The sequence below is a fragment of the Manihot esculenta genome, chromosome 4 (genome assembly GCF_001659605.2).
Source record: "Manihot esculenta cultivar AM560-2 chromosome 4, M.esculenta_v8, whole genome shotgun sequence".
Taxonomy (NCBI): Eukaryota; Viridiplantae; Streptophyta; class Magnoliopsida; order Malpighiales; family Euphorbiaceae; genus Manihot; species Manihot esculenta.
In genome coordinates, this window is record NC_035164.2 from 7278929 (window position 1) to 7290535 (window position 11607).

General features: G+C 26.6%; 1 pseudogene; it reads left to right on the plus strand.

Moving 5' to 3' along the window:
• The first annotated feature begins 6154 nt into the window (after positions 1–6154).
• On the plus strand, positions 6155–8569 carry LOC110614158 (annotated as a pseudogene).
• The last annotated feature ends 3038 nt before the right edge of the window (positions 8570–11607 follow it).

Sequence of the window (11607 nt, forward strand, 5' to 3'; positions counted from 1 at the left end):
GGGTCGATCATGTTTAAGGAGGACTTGATGGGCTTTGGGCTATTATTCTCCTCTTGGGCCCGGCCTCGCTCAGGACAAAGGAAGCGCGGCGGTCAACTCGTTGTATTTTTATACTTGTTTCAATTGCATCCCAATATTAAAGTTTTTATTAGAGAATAATAAAATTACCACATTAGGACTTAAATTTTTTATTAGAGAATAATAAAATTACCACGTCATTCTGCCATGTCAACAAAATTTAAGGTACAATTAATTAAAACTTAAAAATTTAGAGTTTTAGTTAATAAATTTTTAAAATTTAAAGTGCAATTGTAAATTTTTTAAAAAATTAGGATTTTTTAAATATTTTTTCTAAAATTAAAATTTATAATATTAAAAATCATTTATATTATTATTATTATTATAAAATTTTTAATTTCATCGATAGTTTAGTATATCAATTTTATTTTAATGTCATTTCAAATTAACTCACGTTTAAAATTCTTTTTCTCTGAAATTCACACCGATTATTATTATAGTTTAAAAAGTATAATTAATAAAAGTATAATTAATACTATGGTTGGAAGTAAAAAAATTACTATTTAAGAAAATATATTAAAAATAATTATAACTATTTTATTATTTTATATTCTCAAAAATAGATTATGTGAAATATAATTTTAACCCATTTTATATTTCAAATTAGGAAATATAATTTATATATGTGGTTGATTATACACTTTTTTTTAACTAATATAATAATAATTAGTATAGATTTAAAAAAAATTAAGAAGTGGGTTAATTTGAAATTAAATTGGAATAAATTAATATACTAAATTATTGATTACACTAAAAAATTTATAGTAATCATATAAATTATTTTTTAATATTATAAATTTTAATTTTAAGAGAAATATTAAAAAAATTTACCATATTTAAAAAAATTACATTTTAAATTTTAAAAATTTATTAATTAAATTATAAATTTTAAAATTTTAATGAATTGTATTATGAATTTCTCTGATGTGGAAATGATATGTCAAATAAAATGATATTTTTATTAATTTTTGTTAAAAAATTTAAAATTTTAGATATAATTAAAATAAATATAAAAATATAAAATTTATTTGATGAAATAAAAAAAATAGAATTCAATTACAATAATAAAAAGAGAATGAATTTTTTTTTCATTAACTCTAAATTTTATTATATATTATTATCGTATTCTTTTCTTTTGAGTCAAGTGGCCCACCAAAGCAGATAGCACAATCTAAGTCATTAGTCATCAATTGAAAACTGGCCCCACTTTGACTTTTCAAATACTAGCCTCTCTTATAAAGTCACCACCAAGTATGACACTGCTATCTCTTAGAATGAGAAAAGAAAATGAAAGGAAAGTTCATATAAATAACCTATAATATTTTTTATAATTTTTATCATTTCATTCTAAATATATTTGTAATCCCACCGTTTAGTGTAAATAATTTTATAAAAAAAGAATTGAATAATTTTTTATAAAATTATGTACGTTTTCATCTTAACATATGATAAAAATATTTTAAAATAAAAAAATTATTTTTAATAAAAAATATCAATTAAATTAAATTATTATAAAATTTTTAATTCAAAACTTAGAAAATATTCCATTAAAATATATTTTTAAAAACTACATATAATGATATACATTGCATAACAAAATATTACACTCACGAATTTAATCTGATAATAAATATATCTGAATAAATCTGAGAGATTTCAGATTTTATTTCTTCAATATCTAATCAATAATATAAAAAAAAAAATCACATGACAAAACCTTGACTACTATTTTTAACTTAAAATTGGATTAACATTCCCTCTTTAATTAGAATAAAATTTTAAAAAAAAATGATAATTAAATTCTTATAAACTATATATAAATTTTTATTTTTAAATGAAAATTTTATAAATTAAAAGAATTAAAATTTTCTCTATAAATATAAAAATTTTAAAAAAATCAATTAAATTGAATAAGGAGGGAAAAGATGCATATTTTAAAAAAATCAATTAAATTACATAAGGAGAGAAAAAATATGGAAGTGAAAGAATTTTCAAGAGTTGAGGATTTGTCCGACTGGTAAATGCATAGCGATACCGAATAGGAATAGAATTTTTATGAGAAAGTGAATCAATTGTGAATTTTTTTCTCTTTCTAGGATTTTTATCTCTCTCACCGAGACCCACAAAATAAATGAATATGATGTATTAATAACTTTGCAAACGTTTCAAATTCGCAGTCTCTCTCATTACTTGGAAGAAGTCATCAAACTCATTTATCACAGTTGCTTTCAACATTTATTAAATATTTACCTAATTCGATAAACTAATAAAGTAAAGATATTTATGTAAAAGAAAATATAAATCATATATAATTAAAATAATATTTAAATTATTTTTTTGACAAAATGAATTATTTTAAATAAAACTAATAAAAAAATGAATGCCAAAAAACATCTTAATTATGAAAATAAAAAATTCAGTATCAAAAATATATTTGTTATTATTTAGGTAATTAGATGAGAAATCAAAGTAAACAAATTAAAATTAAAAGAAATTTAGCTAAATAATCCCTCAAAGAAACTTATTCATTTTTATTTTGATCCATGACCAAAAAATATATATATATTTTAAGTCAAGTGTACGCTAAAAGTGATAAAACTGAATAAAACAACCTCCAATATTTGAGAGACTCATTTGAGTCTCTCTTATAATTCTAATGATACCACATAAGATGAAAGACTCAATAAAAAACTGAGAGATTTGTATTTTTAATAGTGTCTCTCTTTTTAGATTGATCTCTTATATGAACTCATATTAATTGTTAATGGTTATTTTATATATAAAAAAAAATTAACGCGTTTTTCTTAGAGAAATGTGTCTCTCCAATAAAAATATGTGTAGTCTCCCTCCAATAATAAGAGACTCACATTGTGAGAGAGATTGGTCATCTCTTTATAATTAGTCATCAATTGAAAACTAATCCATTTTTTACTTTTCAAATATAAGATCTCTTTCAAGAAGTCACCATCAATGCTACTACTTACCCTTAGAATGGAAAAGGGAACGAAGGAAAAAGTCATATGAACAATAGATAAAAATTTCATTCATAGTCATTTGATTTTGAGTTTTTTTCGTTTCGGTCACTCAATCTTAATTTATTTCAATAAAATCACTTAATTCTAATTCTATTTCAACAAAAATCATCCTGACTTGCTATTGCAGATTTCTAAGTTATCAAGCCCTCTATCGATTATTCCTTGGTTCTTACTTTATTTGTATTTAATTAATTAATAATTATTTATTAATAAGATTATATTATTTTTAATAAATTTATTGTTAAATTTATAATAAATTATATAATATATTAATTTTCTATTTAATTTAAATTTTTCTAAATTTTTTTTATTTCAAATCGGTGCATATTTATTTAAACTTAAGAAAATTTTATTAGTAATATGCCTTACAATCAATTTGTTGATTATAATTTGATATTATTATTCATATATTTTAAGTATTTAAATGCGTTTTATAAATACTATTATTTATCTTTAGTGTTAATTTAATTGAACTTTGAGTAAAAATAAAGTTCATGAGACTATATTACTGTGTAAAAATAAATTATAATGTGGTTATAATTGTGAAATTCCAATTGCATTTAAGTTATAATATCTCCAAATATTTTTAGTTGATGTTCTTATCATGATTGAATAATGATTAGAACGGTTGGGACAGGTACATATTATGTTATTTCCTTTCTAACTGAAAGTTATAGTTTTGCTTAAAGTTATAGCCCAAGCCGAAGGATAAATTTTATAATTTCAGTTTTGCCAGTAGTACAAAATTCAAAATTGTTTTAGATAGATGCACACACAATCAGATCTAAATTAGAATAAGAGCTTTAATAGCAGTAATAGATTTATTTTACTTTGTTCTTTTAAATTGTGAAAATCATCTCATTCGATCACTTCCTCTCTCTCTCTTTCTCTTTCTTTCGGTGGAATTCTTTCCTTTATTTTATTTTATTTTTTATAATTTTATTATAGTTCTTAAATGTTAAACTTGCAAATTAATCAAACTAATATTTATTTAAAGTTGCTAGATTTTTCATTCAGTTTAGGAGCCCTAATTGTAATAATGGAGTAAATTGGCCTAGTTTGACGTTTCAAACTTGCCATTACTCATCACTTGCAGGAAGTCATCAAGTCTTCACCACCACACCCGTCTACGTCTCAGTTAGCTAGTCACGTACATGCACTTGTTTGAAATTAATAATTCTCTAACAATTCAATTAAATTAATTTTAGTAATTTAAATTTTTTAATTTAAAAACATTTCACTTTAAGAGAAAGTATAAATCATACATAATTAAAAAATTATTTAAATTATTTTCTTATAAAATGAATTATTTTAAACAAAACTAATAAAAAAATAAAAGAAAAAACATTTTAACTATGAAAATAAAAAATTAAGTGTCAAAAATATATAAGTTATCATTTAGGCGATTAGATGAGAAAATTAAAATAAACATATTAAAACTAAAAGAAATTTAGCTAAATCATCCCTCAAACAAATTTATGTATATATTTTATATTAAGTGCCCGCTGAAAGGGATAGAACTGCATATAGTCTCCAATAAAGAGAGACCCATTTGAGTCTCTCTTGTGATTCTAGTGATGCCACGTGAGATAAGAGACTCAATGAAAAAAGACAGAGACTTGTATCTTTAATAAAGTCTCTATTTTTATTGATTTCTCACATGAATTCACAAAAAAAATCAACACGTTTCTTTTAAAGAGTTTTTTCAAGAAAGACGTGTGAAGCATCCCTCAAATAGTGAGAGACCTATACTATGAGAGAGAAATTGACCATCTCCTTATAATTAGTCATCGTGACTTTTCAAACATGCATTTATCTCGAGAAGTCACTACCAACACTGCTTATCCCTTAGAATGAGAAAAGGGAATGGAGAGGGAAAGTCATATAAACAATAGATAATTTTCATTTATAGTTATTCAAATTTGAATTTTTTTTATTTCTGTACCTTAATCTTAATTTATTTCAATAAAATACTTAATTTTAATTTTATTTTAATAGAAATCATTTTGATAATTATTGGGCTGATAATTGCTCTGGACTCTTATATTTGGGCCGCGGTCGAGCCCATGTTAAAAGATTCAAGCTCAAAAATCTATACATAGTCCATCCCAGTTTAATGGGCAAGCCCGACTGTCAGTTTACAGCCCGGAATTGATTCAGGCAAGCCGGACTCAACAAGGAATAGGCCCATGAAAAAGAGGTTCACTTCATCAGAGGGAATAGATGCACAAAGCAGCAGACCCCCGAATTTTTGGAATCGTATCCGCGTGATGCTGAAAAGTATTAAATGGCCGTCTAATGATGAGAGAAGGAGAGTACGTCCGTACGTATGGTTTCACATAGGCATGACAAGTTGGCTATAGAGGCATAGGACGATCGTTATACGTCACTAAAAAATAAGCCAATAAAGAAAAAGAATAAGAAGAGGAGGGAGGGCAAACAAAATTAAGTTTACACACATATACCCTTATCCTACCTTGATCTCAAATCATCACATTTTAACTTACTATTCTAAGTTATCAAGCCCTCCATCTATTATCCATAAGTTCTTACATATTTGTATTTAATTAATTGATAATTATTTATTAATAAGATTATACTATTTTTAATAAACTTATTGTTAAATTCTATAATCAATTGTATGATATATTAATTTGCTATTTAATTTGAATTTTTCTAATTTTATTTATTCCAAATTGGTGCATATCCTTCTCTTGTTTTTCGAATAAGTAATAGAATACAAATATTTAATTTTATGGTAAGCAACAATTTTATCTCTTTAGTTTAATCCCAATATTAATTTTTATCCGAGAAATAATTTATTTCTGTTGTATTATTTATTTAAGTCTTATTAGATATGAATATTTAAAGGTATTTATAAATTTATGTTTATATTATTATCATTTTTTTATTAGATAATAAAGTTCAAAATTTAATATTAATAATTATTTTAATTAATATTAACTAAAACTTATTTAATTTTATAATTCAAACATTTTTAAAATATTATAAATTAAAAGAAAATATTCTTTGCCGGCTTCAGCTAAGAAGCAAAAGCCAGCAAATAAGATTGTGGATATCTAATTTCAAAAAACAGATTGTAGAAAGCAATGGCAGAGTAATTCAAAAGAAATGAACGTTTCTTTGACTTCCTTGTTGTGGTTAATCGTATTCCTTGCAGATCATGGATTATGTTTTGAAGACTGCAACACAACGAGATGTGGGAGCTACGGCCCAGCCGTCCGGTTTCCGTTCCGAATCAGAGGCAGGCAACCACGCCACTGTGGCTATCCTCAACCTGAGTTTCACCTTTCTTGCTCTGAGAAGAACGATACTGTTCTTGAGCTGGCGACTTCATGGAAACTCTTCATACAGAACATTGACTATAAATTTCAAGTTGTTTATGCTAATGATACAGAGGGTTGCCTTCCAAAAAGGCTTTTGAATTTCAATCTCTCTGTTTCTCCCTTCCATTTTATGGAGGATAGTTATGAACGCACCTTATTCAATTGCTCTTCAAGCGGAGGTTGTGGGTCTTATGGCCAAATCCCCTGCCTCAGCAGTCCACAATATCAAGTCTGTGCGGTTTCTTCAGGTTACTCTTTTGATGACTTGGGCCTCGTCTTGCACGAAGATACGTGACATTTCACCATTTCCATATGATTATTTCTATTCCAAGGAAAGTATTATTGGTTTGAGATGGGTCAATCCCAAGTGTACACCTTGTGAAGTTAAAGGCAAGTACTGCAGATTGAACACCAACATTACTTGGTCTGAAACTCAATGCTACGGCAGGCTCAAGCCACGCAAAGGTTAATACTTTGTTTTTGCTTCATGCAATGAATTACTTCAAAATTTTATGTAATTTCTTTTATAATTTATAAATACTAAATCAATCTCATTTGCATCTTCAACTTCCAATTTCTGAGTTTTCTTCAAAACATCAACTTGCAGCCAAAATTCATAAAGTTAAAACATGAGAATCTAACGTTGCCGTGATGTTTTTTCAGGGCAATCAACCAAATTTATAGAAACAGGTGACCTGTCTTCTCTCTTATCTTCACTTCTAACATGGTTCATTAGTAATTTAGGACATGGGTTTTCTTGATTATGAATGTTTTTATACATTGGCAGGTGGAATCCTAGGTTCACTTCTTGTAGGAGCATCCATTCTACTCTACGGCAGATATAGGTTCAACGAAAGAGAAAGAGAATATCAGTCCAAGATTGAAAATTTTTTAGATGACTACAAATCCTTCAAGCCTACTAGATATTCCTATGATGATATCAAGCGGATGACTAACCAATTCAAAGACGAATTAGGCCAAGGAGCTTATGGAACTGTGTACAGAGGAAAGCTATCAGAAGAAATTCTGGTAGCTGTTAAAGTCCTCAACAGCTCCACAGGAAATGGAGAGGAGTTCGTCAATGAAGTTGGAACTATAGGTAAAATCCACCATGTCAATGTGGTTCGCTTGGTTGGATTCTGCGCTGACGGGTTTCGAAGAGCTCTAGTTTACGAGTACTTGCCAAATGATACCCTACAAAAGTTCATCTCTTCGGCAGACACCAAGAACCATTTCCTTGGCTGGAAAAGGCTGAAAGATATTGCTCTTGGAATTGCTAAAGGAATTGAATATCTTCATCAAGGGTGTGATCAGAGAATCCTCCATTTCGATATCAAACCACACAACATCTTGCTTGATCATGACTTCAATCCCAAGGTCTCAGATTTTGGATTGGCTAAGTTATGTGCTAAGGATCAGAGTGCAGTGTCCATGACAACAGCTAGAGGGACCATTGGCTATATTGCACCTGAAGTGTTCTCAAGGAACTTTGGTAATGTATCCTGCAAGTCAGATGTTTATAGCTTTGGGATGTTAGTGTTAGAAATGGTCGGAGGAAGGAAAATCGTCGATGTAACAGAAGAAAATGATGAGCAAATATACTTCCCGGAATGGATTTATAATCTCTTAGAAGAAGGAGAAGATCTTAGGTTCGAGATCGAGGAAGAGGGAGATGATAAAATTGCAAAGAAACTTGCAATTGTGGGACTCTGGTGCATTCAATGGAACCCAACAGATCGGCCTTCAATGAAAGTTGCAGTTCATATGTTGGAAAGGGAAGGAGAGAATCTACCAATACCTCCCAACCCATTTAGCTCTGCAGTTCCAACAAGAATGAATGCAAGAAGAACAAGGAGACAGCTTCACCAAGAGTTGGAGGCCATCTCGGAAGCAGAGTAAATTCATAAATTGAGTGTTTGGCTTACTAGTTATGACTTATTTAATCTGCCTATGTACTTGTTTACCTAAAATTTGGCAATTACAACCAGTCTACCAGCTGAGCTCATAGACTGATTGAACTGAAGCTGATGCATATATATGTATACTTTCGGAATTTTGGAGTAATAGACTGTAAATTTATGCATGTAATCTCAAAATCCCATCAACTGATATGCTGATTTTTAGATTTTGCTGAATGGATATGAAGGCCTTTATAATCTAAAGTTCGAGAATTAGTTGAGTCAACTATATGGAAGAATTTATATAGTTGAAAGCACGAGAAAATTCAGCTTGTTTAGCTAAATTTTTCTTTGACCAAACCACCAATGCATGGGCTTAAAGTTCATAATAACATTGAAGGCTCAAATATAAGAAGCTTAAAACTTCGAACTACAAAAGCCCATTAGTTAACAGTTACTGTATTTTGAGAGAATGTTGCATAACTGCACAAAGTGGTCAGTAACTGCTTACAAGAAATATGTATTGGTGTAATCAATTCGAGTTGAATTTTAAAAAATTTAAATTTAATTATGTATTGGTGTAATCAATTCGAGTTGAACTTTAAAAAATTTAAATTTAATTTATAAAATTTTGTATAAATTCGAACTCACTTTTTTTTGAAAATAAAACTATTAGTTGTATTAATAAAATTTTAACAAATAAAGTGGGATATCATTACAAACAGAGTAACGATCATACTTAATAGATTCTCTAGTCAAAGTATGATCAGTTAGAGTGGTATGACAATAAATCCATCTAGCAGAAATATCAGTTCTAGAGTCTAAAAAAAATTTACAATCATTCATAATCAAACCCAGTTCAAAAATGTCTAAATGTGGAGACCGAAGAGTTTGAACCACCTGCAAATAGTCCATAAAAATGCAGTCATTAAAAGGCAAAAATTCTGTCGCAAAGAGCAAACAGTGACGGAAAGCTAAAGTTTCAACAATTACCGGCGTACCATTACCTTCCGAAAAATCAGAAACACCACGTTGAAATATACTCTTAGAGTTTTCCACAACAAAACCGTAGTCAATAAAATCTTGAACTTCAAATAAAACCCCATCAACTTAACAAAACCAATTGAAATTGTCCAAACTTGAAGATGACACACGAATTTAGAGAGGAATGCTTTCAGGATCACGAGCAGGATTGGAGAAATAAAACAAGTTCCTGCTCTGATATAAAGTAGCAGTGGTATTTCCATGCAAAGCACCAACACGTTGAGCAGCTTCCCAATTCGAGATATGATGCATGACGTCTTCCACAAGGTGAGTGGCTGAATTTTGCACCTGATTCCATAATAATGAGTTCCTTGATGACCATAATCTTCATGCACATACCATTACAAAGGTTTTTCGAACCTTATCTTGGAACTTCAAATTCTGCAGTAAAAAATTAAAAAAATTATTATTAGACTGCAAATCTCCTACTCCCCTAACCTCCAAACTTCCTTAGACACGGAACAATATAACAAAATATAATTGATACTTTCATATTCATGACACTAAGAATATCTAACATCTACATCCACGCCTTTTTACCTTAAGTTATCTTTTGTAGGCAATATATTTCTATAAGCTCTCCAACATAAATCATTCACTTTTAGAGGGACTGAAACATTCTACAAATTAGTTCACAACTCACCTTTTAAAAGCTTATTTAAAATTGAAATTGAATTCATTAAAAAGTTTAAGAAGTTTGGAAGTTTAAATTTGATTTGAAAATTAAATCAAACTATTTTTTAATATACTTTCATTAACATGAGTTAATAGTATCAATTACAACACTATAAAACAAATAATTCCATCAAATGATATAAAACAATTAAATATTAAAAAATTAAGTATTAAGTATTAAATTATTAATATATTATCATTTACTTTTAATTCAAATATATTATATATATTAAATTATTATATATGATATAAAAAATTATTATATATAATATAAATACAAAATATTATATATAAAATAAATATATTAATATAAGTATAAATTTCATTAGTTTTATTGTATTAATCTATATTAAGTTATAGAACACTTATGAAACTAATTACACAATAATAAATATGAGATAGTCATCAGAGCACATGTATAAGTATATAAAAATAGTGACAATAACAATAGAATTAATTAATTCTTTTACCTTCTATTTGAAATAAACAATTTCATTAGAATTTAATTTAATTGATTTTTTTAAATAATTCTCTTATTTGATTTGAAAATTTTATTTTTTTTAATTAAAAAATTTTCATTTAAAAAAATCTTAAATAATTTTGTAATAGTTTATTTAATCATGTTAAATAGTGAATTAAAATTTGAAAAAATAAGAAATGTTGAGAAATAATATAAATATATATTAAAAATTAAGTAAATATTTAAGATAATATTTCTTATATCCAAGTATTTATAACTTTTCTATCAAAAGATATTTATAATATTATTTAAATATTTATTATAAATTTAAATTAAATTAAATTATAAATAATTATATTTTTTAATGATACTATAATTTAAATAATATTTTTTTTACTCACAGACTTAACTTGATAGTAAATGTATCTGAATAAATTTGAAAGCTTAGATTCTACTTTCCCAATCTTTAATTTTCATTTTTTTTAAAAAAATAGTATTATTTTTTAAAAAATCATAATTAAAGTAAAAATAATTTTAAATTTATAAAATATAAAATTAATATAAATATTTGATTTATGTAACGAGCTTATAAACGAGTGTATTATTAAATCTGTTTATGATTGTGCTTTCGAGTTTGCTCACAAGGTAACTCACGAATTTAATAAACAAATTTGATTAATAAATCTGCCCATAAATTTAGAAATAAGCTGAGATTATAAATTTTAATGAATTAAATATTATTAAATTTAAATTCGATTTATTTATTAAATAAATTTAAAAATTGAGTTTGAAATTAACTCATTTAGAAAGTTAAGTAAAATCGAGTTTGGTTAGTGCTTTTATTGATTTAATTCTTAAATAATTCATCAATAATTTGATTTACCTACATTCATATATATGAATATATATAAAAGATTCCTTTTGTAAAGTAGAACTCTAGGTGTTATTAATGGTATTCAATTATATTGTTCTTCTTCAGTCACAAACGTACTATGCAATTCGAACTGATTCAATTTGGTTGTTTATGCAATTCGATTCGGTTCAATTTTAAATATAATAATTTTTAATTT